The sequence below is a fragment of the Amblyomma maculatum genome, chromosome 9 (genome assembly GCF_055883805.1).
Source record: "Amblyomma maculatum isolate TAMU_Amacu chromosome 9, ASM5588380v1, whole genome shotgun sequence".
Classification (NCBI taxonomy): Eukaryota; Metazoa; Arthropoda; class Arachnida; order Ixodida; family Ixodidae; genus Amblyomma; species Amblyomma maculatum.
Window position 1 is genome coordinate 96,945,588 of NC_139352.1, and position 18,057 is coordinate 96,963,644.

Genomic DNA, 18,057 nt, shown 5'->3' on the forward strand with positions numbered 1-18,057 from the left:
ATAGAATTTTTGATATGAGTAAAGCCTACATGCCTGTCTGAAGGGACCTAAAACAAGCCATGACATTCTAAGAAATACGAAAGTAATGCAACTGGTTCCAAGGAGCTCACATTGGATTACACAACACATTTTGATACTTTGTAACCAAGATTCTAGCTCGGAATGTCGGTCGTGTTACGTTTTCTCAAATCTTTATAATATTATGCTCATGACCCTATATTAACCGCTGTCTGGTCTACATGCTCAGCTATCAGCGAAAGTTGCTTAGAAAATTAAGCACAAGAGCTAATTAATGACAATAATTTGATGTGGGGTGCTCGAAAACGCCAAGTCACAGCGCAGAAAGGATTGAAGAGATTCGGCTAACGATAAAAACAATGCAGCATTTTATGCGTTTTTTTATGCAGGTATTGGTAATAATCTCTCAAAGCGACTCAGGCTAACGGGGATGGTTTATTGAGGCAATTCAAACAATACCCATTCAGATGGGTTATATGGATGCCATTGATAGAGCAGAGTACATAGACGCCCATCATTTTATGGCCATTGAAATACTGCCCCAGTGCCATGGAAAGAACGCTGGGCTTTCGGCCAGTAGGCTAACGCTTGAAGCATTCAGCGACCGAGGCGTGGTATAGATATGTTTGGTAACGAGCACGAGGAAAATGCAGAGTATGCAGTCATGCACCAAATATTTATTTATACCTCAATGCCCATGTTGGGGTATTAAATGAGGGGTGAGTTGTCACGCTTCATTGGCGAGTCTTTCAATGAATGCGCTGGTTGAGCGTGATGAACTGCGTCGGCAGGAAGGCGATTCCAGTACTTTGCTGTCAGTGCGAAAAAAGCATTTAGATGTGCTGCGGTATTTGTGAGTGTAGGTAAAAACCACCCCGGAAAAAAGGTCCGCGTAAGATACGGCCAAAGAAAGAATGTCCCCGGATGAAACGGCCCCTGAAGAAGCGGCAACTTGGAAAAAACGTCCCCAAGGCCAAATCTGCCCTAAAAATGATTTCTTCCTAAAAAAAAAAGGAACACATTTTATGCCAATATTTGTTGGCTTTTAGTTAAATGTAATCATCAAGTTTTGAACCTGTGTCTTCTGGGCGCCCGTGATGTTTACAAGAACTGCGTAACGGCATAGGGAAAAGCCATCTGGCTCTTTATACGTTGCGTGGTTGCGAGCTCGGCAGTTCGTTAAACAGTCATTAAGACATGCCTAATCAACATGATAATACTGCCCACTGAGAAAGGTACAAGCGTCACTAGAAGACGTAACTAGAATTACCTCCCTGACCGTCTGGTGACGAGGTTCAACCGTTCCTCTAATGATGGTGCAGAATGCTGATAAGGGTGACGACTGTGTAAGCAGGGTGAGACTTGACCGGTCGTCCATCATGGGCACCCAAAACATCGCTCCAAGCGTCTGGTTAGGTGAAGTCGGCGGTCAGCTCGCTTTTTCCCCGCAAACAAAGCGAAGACGAGGCGCTGTCACTGAACTGCCGCTGCCAAGAATTTTTTATATGAATGCCTGCCTCAGTTCGAAGTTCGCGGTAACAAGCCGACAGGTGAAACCGCTGAAATAAAGAGAAAATACATTATTCCTCATTGGAGCCACCACGGGGAAACGCAATAACGCCTTTAGTCTCCGTTCGTGGCCATTTTCTCCTACTTCGCAAATAGGGACATTTTTGTCAGGGACGTTTCTTCCGGAGCCATTTTTTCCGGGGACATTTACTCCGGGGACTTTTTCTTCGTGGCCATTTTTACCGGAGCACGATATTTGCACATGGCGGCGTGTAATACTTTATTGTGATTAGGTGGATCGGATACACGGTGGCGAGGCTTAATGGCACAGTTTGCATGTGATGAATGGTAAAATATATAAAAGACAAAGTCGCGCTATTTTGCGATGTGATTCGAGGGAAAGAAGATTAGATTTATACTTCAGATCAGTAACATTTGAATGATATGAGTAGTTTAAATGAAAGAGTCTTGCTTCACAATTTTCGGTGGATTTGAAGGGGAGGGAAAGATTAGACTGGTGAGGGTCCCAAACCGTACATGCATGTTCCAGTTAAGGACTGACGAGCGTTAAATAGGTAAGCAGTTTTACAGAAGATGGTGCAAATCACAAGTTATGGCGTAAAAATCCAAGCATGCGATTGGCATCTTTAGTAACGTTGGAGAGTGAGTAGACCAATTCCGGGAATGAGTAACGGTTACACCGAGATTGTTAAAAGAGTCAGCCGCGGAATTTTAGAGTCATATATATATATTATGCAGGTGAAATAAAGGACTGTCAATGGTGGAATTTTATTAATGACGTCTTATTTCTGTTTGGGGACAAGTGCGAGTTGCCGCACCAGGATTAAATATAATTCAAGTCGTTTTGTAACAGTTCGGTATCGTTGCTGTTACCGATAAGTCGATAGATTACGCAGTCATCCGCAAATACTTGCATGTTAGAAGTTATCCCAGTAGGCAGGTCATTAATATAAATTACGAAAAGAAAAGGTCCGAGTACAGTACCTTGTGGCACTCCAGAGGCGACGGAGCTTAAAGGTGAGGAAAATCTATTAGCATATGCACAAGCTGATTTCGGTTAATGAGGAAGTTTTCTATTCAAGTGAAAATGAGTGGGTCAAGGTTCGAACGTGAAAGTTTAGGTAGAAGCTGTCTGTGGAAAACTGTCAATCACTCTCAAAATCCCAGAATAAAGCACCGAATGGCATGATGACATCTAGGCTAGAACTAATGTCATCAATAGAGATGTGTCACGTGACATTCCTTTACAAAAACCGTGCTGGCTAGGGTGAAAAAAATACACAGATATAATGCAATTTGCGATGTGTGTGCAGATAATATGCTCCATTAACTTTGAACAAATTCTTGTGAGGGATATGGACGATAGCTATGAAGTGAAGATGGCGAACCGTTTTTAGGAACTGGAATCACCTTACCTACTTTCCAGTCTTGAGGCAAGACAAGATTATAAAAGATTGCTGAAATATGCGCGACAGAATAATAGTTGTGTTATAGTTCGTGTTTTGTAGTAGTCTGTAGTTGATGCAACCAACCCTGGCGGAGGAAGAAACCCTTAAATAATCAATTAGCCTCGCAATTCCGTTGGCATGAAAAGATATGGCAGGCATGACAGAATGTATCGCGGAAAAGCAGCCGGGTTCTCCCGTTCGCTCGTGACCGCGGTGGTTGAATGTCTCCTAAACAAGACAAAGAAGGGTACTGGTAGAGCTAGGCCGGAGGTCCCTCGAGAAGAGGTAAGACCAGTGGTGGTGCCATACGTGCATCGTGTGGGCCATAATTTGAAAAAAAAAGTTGCCAGCCGCCATTGTGTGCGGCTCGCCTTTTCTGCACCGAGAAAGCTAGGTGGTCTGTGCTCCCGTACCGATAAAGAAAACACCAAGAAACGAGGCTGCGGAACGAAGCACAGGAGACCGTTCATGAAATGTGCTGAAGGGGTTGTCTATGAAATCCCCCTGCCTTGCGGCCACTCCTACATAGGTCAGACAGGCAGGTGCCTGAATGAGCGGACGAGGAAACACGAGAGAAACGTACAACAGAACAAGGAAGGCACCCATATAACTAAGCACATTAATGAATGCCCGTCCCGCAATTGTGAGCCATGCTTTGCGCATTCTGGGCAAAAGCAAAGATAAGAATGCCAGAGAGTTGATAGAAGCGTTTTATATCAAAAAGAAAGGCGACATGTGCGTAAGCGACACATCAATTGTTTTATATAACAGTGAAAAGATTCCTGGAGCGCGCCTTATCAGGTCGTTCCTGAGCTTTAGGTGACACCTACGCATGTGACTACAAAACTAAGTACGTTTTCTTGCATGCAATAAAATCAGTTGGGAGTTGGCGCTTCGTCCCGTCACTTACGTTTGTGTGTGTCTGTTTTTTGCGCCTTAAACTATTTTAATTATGAAATCAGGAAGCTCATCGTTAGACTCGTTGGTAAAAATAGATGATAGTACGAATTCTACAACATCTGGTATATTTTCATCAGGAATAGGATTGTTTTGATCATCAAGCAGAGATAAGTGATTGTAAGGAGATGGGTGAACAATTTTCCAAAACTGTCTAGGGTTTGTTCGCAGCATGCTGGGCAACGTGATTGAATAAAAGGCTTGCTTGGTTTTGGTGGCAAGTGTCTGGAATGTTTTGTCGATGATGTGATATTTTTCCCACGCGACTGAAGTGTTTAAGCGTTTAACTGCTCGATAGTACCATTTATTTTTGTTTTCAATTGTTTTAAGGTAGCATTAATAATATCGATGTGAGTCGATCCGTTACGGTCATAGTGGGAATGTATGCGGTGATAAGTGCATGCATTTTATACTTAAAAAGCGACCACTTAGTTCCGACAGAATAATTAGTTATGTCTGCTAAATACCACATTGTAAACTCGGACAGCTTATCAATTATGCATCTATAATTACCATTATGATAGATTGATTTGTGAGGTTTAACGTCCCAAAGCGTCTCAGGCTATGAGAGACGCCGTAGTGGAGGACTCCGGAAATTTCGACCACCTGGGGTTCTTTAACGTGCACTGACATCGCACAGCACATGGGCGCCTTGCTTTTCGGCTCCATCGAAAAGCGGCCGCCGAGGCTGGGATTCGATCCCGCGTCCTTGGGAACAGTGGTCGAGCGCCGTAACCACTGCGCCACCCCGGCGGGGCGCCCATTATGATAGAGCGTTAGCTTATCTTTAGCTATTTTTGTGCGTGGTGGCTGGCCATATGGAATGAAGCTTGTAATATTTTGCGATAACTAATACCGGGTAAGCACGTAAGGGACGACACGTTGTAGGGGAGGAAAGTTAGTACCAAGTCGAGTATGTTCGAAGAATGATTATCTTCCCTGGTAAGGGGGGGGGGGGGACGACCTGTGACAGTTTGAACGTTATTCATGCGCTTAAAAAGTCGCTTTCAGTGGTATTTTTAGCGATAGTAAATGCGACATCAGACCATGTGATACCAGGAAAGTTGAACACCCAAAGGAAGAACGACTAGGGGGGGGGGGACACGAAGTTAGGGAGGGGATAGTGTCGTAGAAGTGATTAGAAAACGAGGCACCGGGGGGGGGGGAGCGATAAAAGGCTGTGATAATAAAGAGTCCGAAAGAGATGTTCCACGTTATAAAAACAGCTTCTAATGGACTATTGATGTTAATTACGGTGCAATGTAGGCTATAATAGGCAGCTATTAGCCGCCTCGTCTATTAACGCGATCGCGTCGGAAGATAGTGGAATTGGTAAGAAATGTTAGAATCTCGGAGTTATAGATAGTTGCGTTTAGCCAGGTTTCACTTAATAGCCCAAGTTTGCTGTCTGTTGTGTCGATACGGTTGCGAAGCTTGTCAACCTTGGGCATTAAACTCCTTATTTTAGTGTACAGAAATGAATGGCTTTGGTGCTTTAAATCGTGCTAGCTTTGCATTTTAGTTATGGTGTACGTAGGGCGACTTCCCGCGTGGCGTGGTTAAGTATCTTTCCAAGTCGATAATGAGTTTATCATGAAGCAGCTTTAATTTCTTTGGTTGTGCCTTGCCATATTCAACCAGATGTCCTCGCGCGATACGGGTGTTGCGAGAGTAGCCCTGGCTGATGCGGTAACCTGTGTTTTTCAGCTTATTACCGATTGAAAGTATATTTTCTTTTGGTCTAATGTTAGGAAACTTCAGGATGACACTTCTGGATTTGTTCACCATAAATTTTTATAGTCTGTGTGCGTGCTCGACATCCATTGGGGTGATATTGATTCTAAGTTTATCGCTGCAAAGTATCATGATTGCGTCTTTGGTTTGGGACCAAGATTCGTTCTTGTTATCGGTTAGTCAAACAATGATATATCAGCGCGCTGTGTCCTCTGAATCACCCAGATGGTACTGATATTTCGTGGGCGTTATCTTCAACCAGGGCCTGGACATCTTCAATGTAGGTTTTTATTGCTGCAATAGACGAGAATTCATTTTATATTTTTGATAACCTTTGCTTAATTTCAACTGTGTCGTTTTGTGGGCGTTTGACTGTTGCCTTTAGGTCGTTTAAGCATCATTCTTCAGGGGTGAAATATTTCCAATGACTTTGGATGAAAATATTGACGGTTGTATAAAATCAGTGCATATTCGAACAAAGCTGCACTCCTTGAGATAATAAAGCGATATGTTTACTGACCTAGCAGGAGGAAAGGTCATCGGAAGGTCAGATTTCGCATTGAAGCAGAGCAGCGGCGCATTTTACTTTGAGGTACTAGTGGCCATAGAGAAGATGCAACCGATGTCTTTTTCTGTTAACCAATATGCAATGCCAGCGTGGAATAGCAATGGACCTTCAAAGAGTCTGCGGGCAAAGTGTGGCTATGAGTATACTGCGGTAATGGGCTTGTCCTACTTCAGTAATAATAAGAAGAGTTGGACCATTGCATCCAAACTAATACCAAAATACAAACCTGAGGGTGATGTTTAACCGCAGCCCAGTTTTTATCTGTCAACACAGTAATTACCAGCAACTGTTCTTTTATACGCCAACGTGCGAAGGTCTCGCTCGTTATTGGAAATCATCGCAATCAAAATGCTTTCTATAGTTTTTCAGAAATTAAGTGCTCAGCCGCGCGGTGACGGGTAACATTCATAACCAGTACTGAGTGCATTAGGAAAAGAGGAAAACGGAATATCAACGTGAAACTCACTCTAACTTCGTAGGGTGCTGCCGCACTCGAAAATATAAAAGTGTCCGTATAATCGCTAAGCTTTATCAGTGCAGCTGCTGATTCTTCTCGTGGTTCCTAAATCTTTCGGTCAGGCCAAAATTTATTTGCAATTCAATATCATGGAATTTTTCTCCTATCTAACATGCGAATCCTTTCTGAACCTGTGGTCGACAAAATAACGCAATATATGCAATCGCTGCATAAAAACCTGAATGAAACTTGACAAATGAATCATCAACGTTTAGGTTGCATTGTTTGACAACTGTGGATAGTCGACCGTAGTGTGATGTCAATACTCGAAATGGAAGAAAAATTATAACTAAGAATGATTTGGGTTCTCATCAAATTTTAGAAGATTGGCATTGCTTCTCAGTGTATTACTCGCGGCTTCTGTTTCTTGGACTGTTCGGGTAGTGTTAACATTACGCAAATACAATTCTTAACGTTTGTGCATTTGCTATTGATTCCATATTCGCTAAGTAATCAATTATGAGTCTGCTTTTGTAATATCATTGCAGGCTCAGAAACAAAGGACCGTGTTTCGCGGGCTCTGAAAATTTGCATACTTTTAAAGGGCTTAGACATCTTTGCAATAGGAAACCATCGCCGCGTTTTTTCGTCTGTAACGCAATGGAAAACGTTGACACTGTTGCTCACACACAGAAAGAAAGGGAGAGAGAAAATAGATGCACTTACTTAATATTGATGTCTTTTATTTTTAGTATGCCGTGTTCGGTTGTTGTCGAAGAAACTGAATGAAAATAAAAAGCAATATTGTTTGAAATGACTCTGTGCAGCGCTCATGTTTTATCACCTACAGGGATAATAAAATGCAGAACATGTATTAGAAAGGCGCACAAAACTAAATGACGTGTAACAAGTACCAGAAAACTGGCAGGCACTCAAAGGTCAAAGTTCGAGGGAAAAAAAGAAAGACCTGGTTTGACATTGTTCAGTACATGTTTCACACCAAAAGCTTTGAATTTTTAGACACAAGGTGTAGGTAACATTTTTCTTACACAACATTTATGCGATTCTTGAATAAAATTTTGGCCTAAATGGTCCTGTAAAGGCATCCAATTTTCTATATGTGCCCGGAAGCACTAACAAACTGCTTCAGAAGATATTTTCAAACAAATTGTACGAAGCGCTAACCCGATTCACAAGAATTCACAAGAATGGGCACACAGTTGTCAGTAAGCCCCTGTCTCTTCTCCTTTACGGCGTGGTTAAGGTGTCCCCAGAAGAAGTGCGTCAAATACTGCGCTTTTCGTTTCCTGTAAACCAATTATGAGATGCACGCTTCAGAGCTGAAGTGGAAGGCGTAACCACACATGGCACACATTTTTTTTTCTTTAAAGATGGCGGTTTGTGGTTTGTGGGGTTTAACGTCCCAAATCGACTCAGGCTATGAGGGGCGCCGAAGTGGAGGACTCCGGAAATTTCTGCCACCTGGGGTTCTTTAACATGCACTGCCATCGCACAACACACGGGCGCCCTGCTTTCCGCCTACATCGAAAATCGGCCGCCGAGGCTGGGATTCGATCCCGCATCCTTGGGAACAGTAGTTCATTCGCTGCCGCAGTGTCCTGGATCGAATTCAGCTACCGAGGCGGGGTATAGTTACGTTTGTTAACTTGCATGACCACAATTCAGAATGAGCAGTCTTGAGCCGAATATTAAGCACCCTTTTTGAGCGACCAAATATTGCCGATGACTTTCCAAGGAAAAAATTGAACGTTGCAGAATCTAAGTGCGCACAAAGCTGTCTTCGCTATTTTAGAGAAAAAGTTTACTGGCCTGCCTGGACACAAGGCCATCGGCCGGCCATATCTGACATTCAAGCGGAGGGGCGTGCTGCTATGGGGCTCAAGTGGCCACGTAGAAAACGTGACTGATATCTATCCTTTACTGTGAACCAATATACAATGCCAGCGTAGAATAGCAACAAACCTTCAATTAAGGAGCCTGCGGGCAAAGTGAGCTGTGAGTATAGTGCGCTAACCGGCTTGTCCTACTACAGTAATAATCAATATTGTTACTGGGAAACGCGTGACCGAAGTGGTGTGCTCACAGACAACGACAACGGCCGGGGAACGCATGGACGAAGTGTTCTGAAAGACGACTGAAAGACGACGACGCTGACAGAGTGGATGGTGCATGGCTCCCGAAGCCTTTGCGCCGAGGTTCGCTCATCACGGCGTCAGTTACATTAAATACATCCCCGCCACATCTTGGTGGAGGTTGCGGGTTCGACACGATATGATGCTGGATCTCCGCAGCGGCCGTCACCTCGGAACTGTCACGATTACAACCGACGCGGCTCCGACTGTCGTCGTAGCCCATTCTGCGGTACAGATGACGTTGATGTCGAGGGCTGGCTCTCGCTTTTTAACCGTGTTAGCCAGCACCACAGATGGGCCGCCACGCTGATGCTAGCCAATGTCATCTTCTACCTCAGTGGCACAGCACGAGTGTTGTTCGAAACGCACGAAGCATATATTCCCTCCTGGAATTATTGCAAACAAAAACTCCGTAATCTGTTCAGAAAGCCTGTTGGCCGTCAATTTGCCGCCACGAGGGACCTCGCCACTCGGGCCCAGACATCTACCGAGCCTTATATCACCTACATCCAAACCGTTTTGGCCATGTGCCGAAAGGTTGATAAAGACATAGCAGAAACTGATAAGGTGGGCACATCGTCAAAGGTATAGCCGACCTCTGTCGTGACTTTTTTACGGTTGATTCCGTTCTGCAGGTTTGTCGACGTTTCGAACAGGCCAAACACCGATGCATTGCACATCACTTCGACCGGCTCCCCAACACCGCCCCCAGCTCCACGTGCGAGGATGTGCCGACCCTACGGCAGCCTTCCAACACTGAAAACGTTACTCGCATCGTGCGTGGTCAACTGGAAGCGCTCGCTCCTGCTGCATCCAACCCGCCCTTCTCGGACAGCAACCTAGCAATTATATCTCGATTCAAGGCGTCATCCGTCAAGAGGTTGCCAATTTGGGTGTCCCCTGTAGCCGTATCGTGGAACACCAGAGTTCGAGCCCCATCCCTCCCATGGTCGCTTCCGCTACGCCCCGCAACACGTGCACGCCACGCTACCGATACTGCAATACTGATCAGTGGCGCACCCCTGACGATCGGCCGATGTTTCACGTGCTCGCGTATTGGCCACATCTCTCACCATTGCCGCAGCCGCTGGTCTTCACCACCTCGATGTTTCACTTACGTTGGCTGCTGCACTTACGGTGACGTTTCTTAGGTTGAATAAGAGCTGGAACATTGCACCCGAACTAGTCCCCACATACAAATCTGAGGGCGATGTTTAATCGCAGCCTGGTTTTTATCTGGGAACACTCTAGTTACCAGCTACTGTTCTTTAAGACGCCTGTGTGTGAGGGTCTCGGTCGTTATTGGAAACCTTTGGAATCGAAATGCTTTTTTTAATTTTTCCGGAATTTATTACTTAGCCGCGATGTGATTGCTAGCATCCGTAATCGGTACTTTTGCAATAATGAATATAAGATACCGAGTATCAACGTGAAACTTATTCTAAGCCAGAAGGGTGGTGCAACACACGGAAATATAAAAGCGTCCCTGATCGCTAAACTTTATAAGTGTAGCTGCTGATGCTTCTCGTAGCAACGTTACCAGAACCAGATTCAGTTTAAAAACTTGAGAGAGTCGCGCGGCGCCGCCGCTGCCTTGCGCCGCGAGAGGCGCTACAGCCGAACCAAATAGGCTTCGTCGCGCCGGCGCGTTTGCCGGCGGTGCACGCGTTTCCGCGGCGAGCGCGAGTTCAAAGCGCTCGCTTGACGCCGTGGAACCCTGGCGGATCCAGAAATAATGAATTGAGTATTCCTATTTTCTTGATTTTTTTTTTTCATAGTTCGCAGATTCCATTCATGTGGATGGCGTGGTGCGCAAGTGGTCACTGCACCTGATAACGGCTGCGGGAAGGTTAAGAAACGAACCACTTTATTATCCCTGCCTACGAGCTTTTTTGAAAGCGTGCGGGTGTCCGTGTGTAAAAGGAGTCCTTTCTGGGCTTGAAGGTCCCTCTCCCTCTACATGTTATTAGACACCCTCTGCCAATGGACGATAAAACTGCGCGCTCAAAGACCTTTTTGCGCGGACCGGGCCCGTTACTTTCTGAAAATTTTGAAAAAAAAAAGGCAGTGCGCAGTGTGAAGAACTTAAAAGGAAAAACGAAGACGTAGACAGCATGCTCGTGCACATTTGACCCCGCTGTTTGCTTACAGCGCAATGCAACATCAACTTGCCTGGTAACATGTGTAGTGCAATTAGTGTAGTGAAAATTATTGCAGGGCAATCGTATTCGCTATAAGCTGCCCAAACATATATGAGGAGGTTGTAGCATAACGTTCGCAATTAATCGCAGTTAACTAATTACAACAATAATTAGAGAGGTGCAATTATATTCCTCATAAGCTTTCTAACGACATAGAATTTCATGCTGTAGCATTTAGTGAAATTTTTATTCGCAGATAACGACATTAACTACAAACAAGGCCTGCAATTATTCTATGCGCATGTATACTCTACATAAGCTATCCAGCAATATATGACTTAATAATGTAGCGTGAAGTATATTCACAATGAAAAATAAATATAATACATTTACTACGCCATCACCGTAAAATATAATATATACACTAATTAACAGGTTACAACTAAGAACTACAATTATTCCAGCGCAATCATATCGGCATAAGCTCTACACAGCCACTGCGGACAAATTGTGTACACACATTTCTTACACTGCGGGTAAGAAACAAGTAATGCTGCTTATTAAAATTGCCTATTGATCATTTGCATGCATCCTCATTTTATTTCAGATTACTTAGCCAAAAACTGGGAATGGTCCGTGTTGAATCTGCCAAATTGCACGACCGGCAGTTTTCATGCCGCTATTTTCATACTTCACTGTTGCAATTGCCAAATGTGGCGGGGAAAACCCGGTGGAATTTTAAAGCCTGCTGTAGAAGCTTTTGAACATATATACAATTTGACTTAACTAAAATGTTCAGAAACATGCAGTTGCTCAAAAGCAAGCCTTCCGCCGATTGATTGTTACCATAAATCTTGCAAAATTTATCAGAAACGTATCGCCTTCCCGATTGGCGAAAATAAGCCAAACATCCAGCACGCGCTGCTGCACCCTAAAGACTTGAGCTACTTGTGGGGAAAAATGGAGCGACGCGATGATGCGGCGCGGCGAAAGCTATGATCGCTCGCTCTGTCGCCTACTTGGGAAGGTTTACATGCACGCGGCAGCGCGAACCGACGGCACACGAAACGGCGACGACGCTCTGTGTTGCTGGCATAATACGCATCCTTCTATGATGTAGTACACCGCAAAACTATTTCAAAATGCAACAATAGTAAGAACAATTGTAAGAATTATCTTGCGCGCGGCAATATGCAAAACAAAAACCAGTTAGAGCACACCATATTATGTTTGAAGCGCTTAAGATGTGTTAACTTGCACTATACAAGTGGTCACGTGGCCTTAATTTTTTTTTCTTTTTGTTGAGATTAGACGTTCGTTGAATCCTTGCACCATTGTTGGTATAAAGCTAGAAATTTATGCGGCAAAGCACAATCATAACGCAACACTGCGAAAAAATTCCGGGCGAACGAGTGAAATTTTCTATTTCGGCAGATTCGAGCGACGAGCCAAGCCACACATGTATTTCTGTTCGCGCGAAGGCTTTGCGCGACGCGTGCAGCCGTCGCGCTCGCGTTTGCATGAGATTTCGCGAACATGGATGTAGCTCAGCCTTAAAAATGGTTGCTTGCAAAATTTATTAGTTCCTACCCTTTTTTTCGACTAGCAAGGTCGCAGCGGCTGAAAAATAAAGATCCACGCTCGCATTATTGCTTTAGACAAATTAATACTTTGGAAATGCTGCCCTTCGCCTACCGCGCACCAGCTTTCGCTGCTGCTCCACAGCGTCAGTCATGAGCTGGCTTCGACCGGCGCGCCACCTACCCCGGGGAGCTGCCGAGCGCCGCCTTAGATGTGCAGCGGAGTGGGGGGGGGGGGGGGGGGGAAGTTCCAAACTGCTGGTTCTAGTAACGTTGTCTCGTAGTTCATATATCGTCCGGTTAGGACGAAATTCAATATCATGAAGCCGAACGTACTGAATAAGATATCGCTTACAGTCCTCGATATTTGGAAAATAAACACCATGAAAGGTCATTTACCTCCCAATGACTATATTCTGACGGTGATGGCACACCACTGTTCTAGCACCGAACTGATTAGCACACGGGTTCTCAGTCGTGAAAACGCCGTCAATTACTTCGACTTCTTCCTCAAGATACAAAAATTTGATGTACATGGTTAACGACATAGGATTGCTTTTGCATGAAGCTTTTGTGGCTGCTTAAAAGGTTACAGAGGCAACCGTGGCTTTTACCGCACAAGATATCGTCCAAAGTACATGCTATTACGTTGAATGTTCCTTCTTTGTGTGTGTTATTTGCCTGTCTACCATGCTAATAATTTCTGAATCTGGGGTCCACAAAACAACGCAGTATATGCAAACGCGGTATAAAAGCCTGAACGAAACTTCGCAAGTGAATCATCAATGTTTTAGCGGACTAAAGTAGACAGTGGACCGTTGTGTAAGGTCTATAATCGAAACATAAGGAAAATAACTAAGAAGGATTTGGTCTATCAGCAAAGTTTAAAAGAATGCATGACCATGGTACTTGGAAATATAAGTGTATGACTTCGCAGGCTCTCTTTCTTGGACAGGTTCGAGCAGTTCTAATGTTACTAAGTAATACATTGCTGTTTCTAGAGCGAAACTAGCGATTCTAGTTTCGCTCAGTAATCTATTGCCGCACTGCAAATCAGTGTGGCACCGTCATGCGGCCGGACTGCATTACTGAACGCTTTAGCTGGCCTTAGTCAGGCTAGTCACCCCGGTGTGCTTTGTCTTCCTCTCTCGAGCTCCTGGCTGTCTTGCCCACGTATACGTTCGCTCATTAAACCTACCTTCTGGGTGAAACTACTTTGGCTTCTCTCGCTGTTTGACGGTGATATTTGGTGGAGCCGTGCTGGGTATCGTTCATGTATGCTGACTTCGAAGGTACCTTTGAAGCCTATTCCGATTGCGTGAATACAACACCTGTCCACAAGGCGAGCCGACGCCTGCGAGGCCTACAGCCTGAGTTCAGTGGCCTGAGTACACCTCCAAGAGCCATGACTACCATGGGCAGTCATACTCCTCAGACGTCTGTAACGGTCCCGCTGTGTGTCCTTCACACACATCGGTCACCACCTTCATTCCATAGTGATAGGTTCGAGGACGTTGACTGGTTGGCCAGCTTCGACCGTCTACCGGCCTTCAACCAGTGAGCCGGTGAACGCAAGCTACAAAACGCCTCTTTTCATTGTTTCATTTCGGACAAAACTTAGTACGAGAATCACGAAGCTTCTTTTACAAGCTGGGAAGCGTTTCTCCGAGAGTTGTTGGCGACATTTTGTTCCGACGAGCGGAAAGAGAAAGCTGAAGTTGCCCTGCGCTTCAGATCGCAACAGCCGAATGAAAGTGTTGCCATGTTCATTGAAGACATGATGCGACTCTTCAACCGGGCTCATACAGCTACGCCCGAGGCCAAGAAGGTCCGCCACCTAATGCGGGGTATGTAAAGGAGCAGTTGTTTGCTGGTCTTGTCTACGACCCTCCGAGAACTGTTGAGGAATTTACAAGAATCAACTGTTATGGAGAGCTTTTTGTAAGAGCGGGACACGCAGTACGGCCGACTGGCTTCTGTAGCAACCGCTCATCACTGCACGGTTATGTCTCTTCCCGCTGAGGAACTTCAAGAGTGTGAGGAACATTGTGCGTGAAGAGCTTCAGAAACTACACATCGAAGCTCCACAGGCAAGCGTCGCTTCAGTAGCGGGCGTGGTCCGGGATCAAATCCAACGAGTGGTGCAGCCACCGCCAGTAACCCCGTAAACGGAGCCCTACATGATGACTTACAGCGACGTGCTACGAAAACCTGCACCAGTGCCACAAGCCTTTCCTCCCGTTGCTACTTTACTGCTTGTACAGCATCACGTCCCAGCTATGGCCATCCCAGAGCAGGAATTCAGGCCGACATCCGTAAAGCACACGTGTGGCGAACGCAAAACCGGCCATTGTGCTCTTGGCGCACCTCGACTGCCCTACAGTGAGCGACCGCAGGAGATTGACGTGCAGGCCCCGAACGCACAACGACGCCAGTCCCAATCCTCGTCTCCAAGGCAAGTTTTTCTCCAAACCTCCCGTCGACTTCTGACCAGTCAGAGGCACGTCCCCATGGCGGGAAAACTAAAGATGGCGTCCTGCGAGTGTAGGGCCGCCGCAGCTGTACAGAATCAAGAACCTCTACCCGGTGCTTTACCGCGACGTGCCGACCTACGGCGACTCGACCCGGCGAGCCTAACAACGAGCGGCGAAAAATTAGTTTCTGCCGAAATTACAGTAACCACCGACAACTGTAACGTGAATACGCTCGTAGCCACTGCGCTGATTTTTCGGTAATAAGCAGCAGGCTAGCCACGACCATCAGAAAGGTTTTGTAGCCAGTACTGGGCCGCAGATCCAGGCAGCTGGCGGGTCTGTACCTCGCGAATACAGATCGGAGGCGTAACATTCCCAAGCTGCTTCGCTCAGCTCCCCGAGTACTCCAAAGACTCGGTTTGGATTTCCTCTGAAAGTATGGCGCTGTAACTTTAAGGACCTAATCGTGGGGTGTTTTACCACCCACTGCACTCTCGACGCCAAACCACAGCAACACAGGCCGAAGCTGCGAGTTTGTGAAGATCACGTTGTGATACCATCAAGAGCCAGCATGTTTGTGACTGTACAGTGCAATATCAGCCCCGAAACTCGTAGCATTGCCGTAGCATTAGTTTCTGAGTTGGCAAGTCTCTGTAAATCGAGGACTTATTGAACTGAAAGACAGGCGAACCGAAATTTTGGTGACGAACCTCGGTTGTGAACCGCTATGTTTGGCGAGCAACCCAAGTATTGCGTATTTTGAAGAACTCGCGCAATGCGCAGGACAGTACGCGGTGTCCGAAATCACGAAGTCATTAGAAAGGTCGACTACTACATTTAAAACCAATGTCAACCCGGACCCCCTGCCTAATCAGACACGCTGGCTAGATATCATATCGACTCTTTCCGGGACTGTTTTGCAACTACCTCCAGGGTGAGACCGGCACTGCTGCAAAAAAGCGTCGAATTATAGTCTACGAAAACCAGTGACCATTATGTCAGTCGCCTTATCGGGTCTCTCCAAAGGAGCGGCCTGCAATTCTCCGAGAAGTTCAGGAAATGGACCAGGACGACGTGATCCAGCCGTCGATCTGCCCATGGGCGTCGCCTGTTGTCCTAGGGGGCGAATTAAGATGGCACCCTACGGCTCTTCGTTGATTACCGGCGTTTAAACAAAGTTACAAAAAAGACGTTTATCCTCTACCGTACATTGACGACTCCTTAGACCATCTGCACTACGCCAAATACATCTCATCACTTGATTTACGCACTGGTTATTAACAGATAGAGGTGGACGAACGCGAACGGGAGAAGACCGCCTGTGTTACCCCGGACGGTTTGTAAGAATTCATAGTGCTCCCTTTCGGCTCCAGCGGATGATGGACACTGCTTTCTGACCTGAAATGGCAATCCTGCTTGGTGTACCTGGATGGCGTTGATAATTTTTCTGACACTTTCGAGGAACACCTGAGGCGCCTGCGAGCCGTTTTCAAAGCCACTCGTTCAGCCGGTCTGTGCCTTATGCCAGATAAGTGCCATTTCGCTTTTCAAGAGCTGAAGTTTCTGTGCCCCATTGTGAGTGCTAAGGGCGGTAGCTGTGAGTACTAAGGGCGTTTACTCAGACCCCGAGAAGACAGCCGCCGTCGCTGCTTTCCTCATCCCAAGGACGTCGTTTTCTGGGTCTTTGTGCCGACTATTAGCGTTTTGTAAAAAAACTTTTCGCAGAGCTGAACCCCTAACTCGCCTCACAAAAGGGAACGAAGCGTTCTGCTGGAACCAAGAGCAACAACAGTCATTTGATAAGCTGTGAACTTATCTACAAAGTGCGCCTATATTTGGTCACATCGATGAGCAAGCCGACACAGTACTGCACACAGACGCAAGTAACGCCGGCCTTGGAGCGGTCCTTGTACAATGGCAGGATGGTATTAAACACTTAATTGCATACGCAAGCCGCACATTCTCCCGGTGCAAGGTGAATTACTACACCGCAGAAAAAGAGTGTCTAGCTATTGTTTGGGCAGTAAGGCCTGCCTTTCTGAGTAGTGAGTGATAACCACTCACTCTGTTGGTTGGCGAGCCTCAAATATCCCTCAGGGCGGCTAGCACACTGAAGCCTTCGACGTCAACAATTTGATGTGACCCTCGCGTATACATTAGGCAAGAAACACAGTGATGCGGACTGTTTGTGCCACGCGCCTCTTCAGCATAGAGGCACTGAGTTCGAAGACCATTCTCTTTTTCTTGGTGCTATCTCCACGTACACTTTGGCTCAACAACCAAGTCTCGGAAAGTAATCTATTATGAGCTCGCTTTGGTAATAATAGAGGGCGATGTTTCGCGGGCTCAACATCTGCATACTGTTAACAGGCTCTCAACCCTCCGCCAGAAGCAACTATGACACCGTTTATCGCTCTGTATTGCGGTGAAAAAGTTGGCGCGGTTCTACACAGACATAAAGAGAGAGAGAGAGAGAGAAAATACATGCACTTACATAACTTTGTTGTCTCAAACATTTCTGGTGTGTCTACTTTTGATGTCAGTTGAAAGTCTGCCTGAAAATAATAAAAAGTAAAATTGTTTGAAATGATTCTGCACAGTACTGATATATAATTGAGTTGAAAGTCCTGTATTGAATATACAGGCTCATGTTCGATTCCAAGTGGAGACAAGGTTTATTTACTTAAAGGAATAAGAAAATGCAGAATCTGTAAGAAAAGTGTACAAAACTAAATGACGTGTAACAAGAGCCAGAATAGAAAGCTACTGCAAAAGTGACAAGCTCTCAAAGGTCAAAAATCTGGGGAAACAATTAGAAAAACCTGGTTTGACATTGTTAAAGTGAATGTTTCGCACAAAGCTTTGAACTTGTAGACACAATATATAAGCATCGTTTTTCGTGCACCGATTTCAGCAATCCGTGAATAGAATTGTCGTATTAAATATTCCTAATGCACCGCAATATCTCGCTGCGCCTGGAAGCACTAACAAATTGCT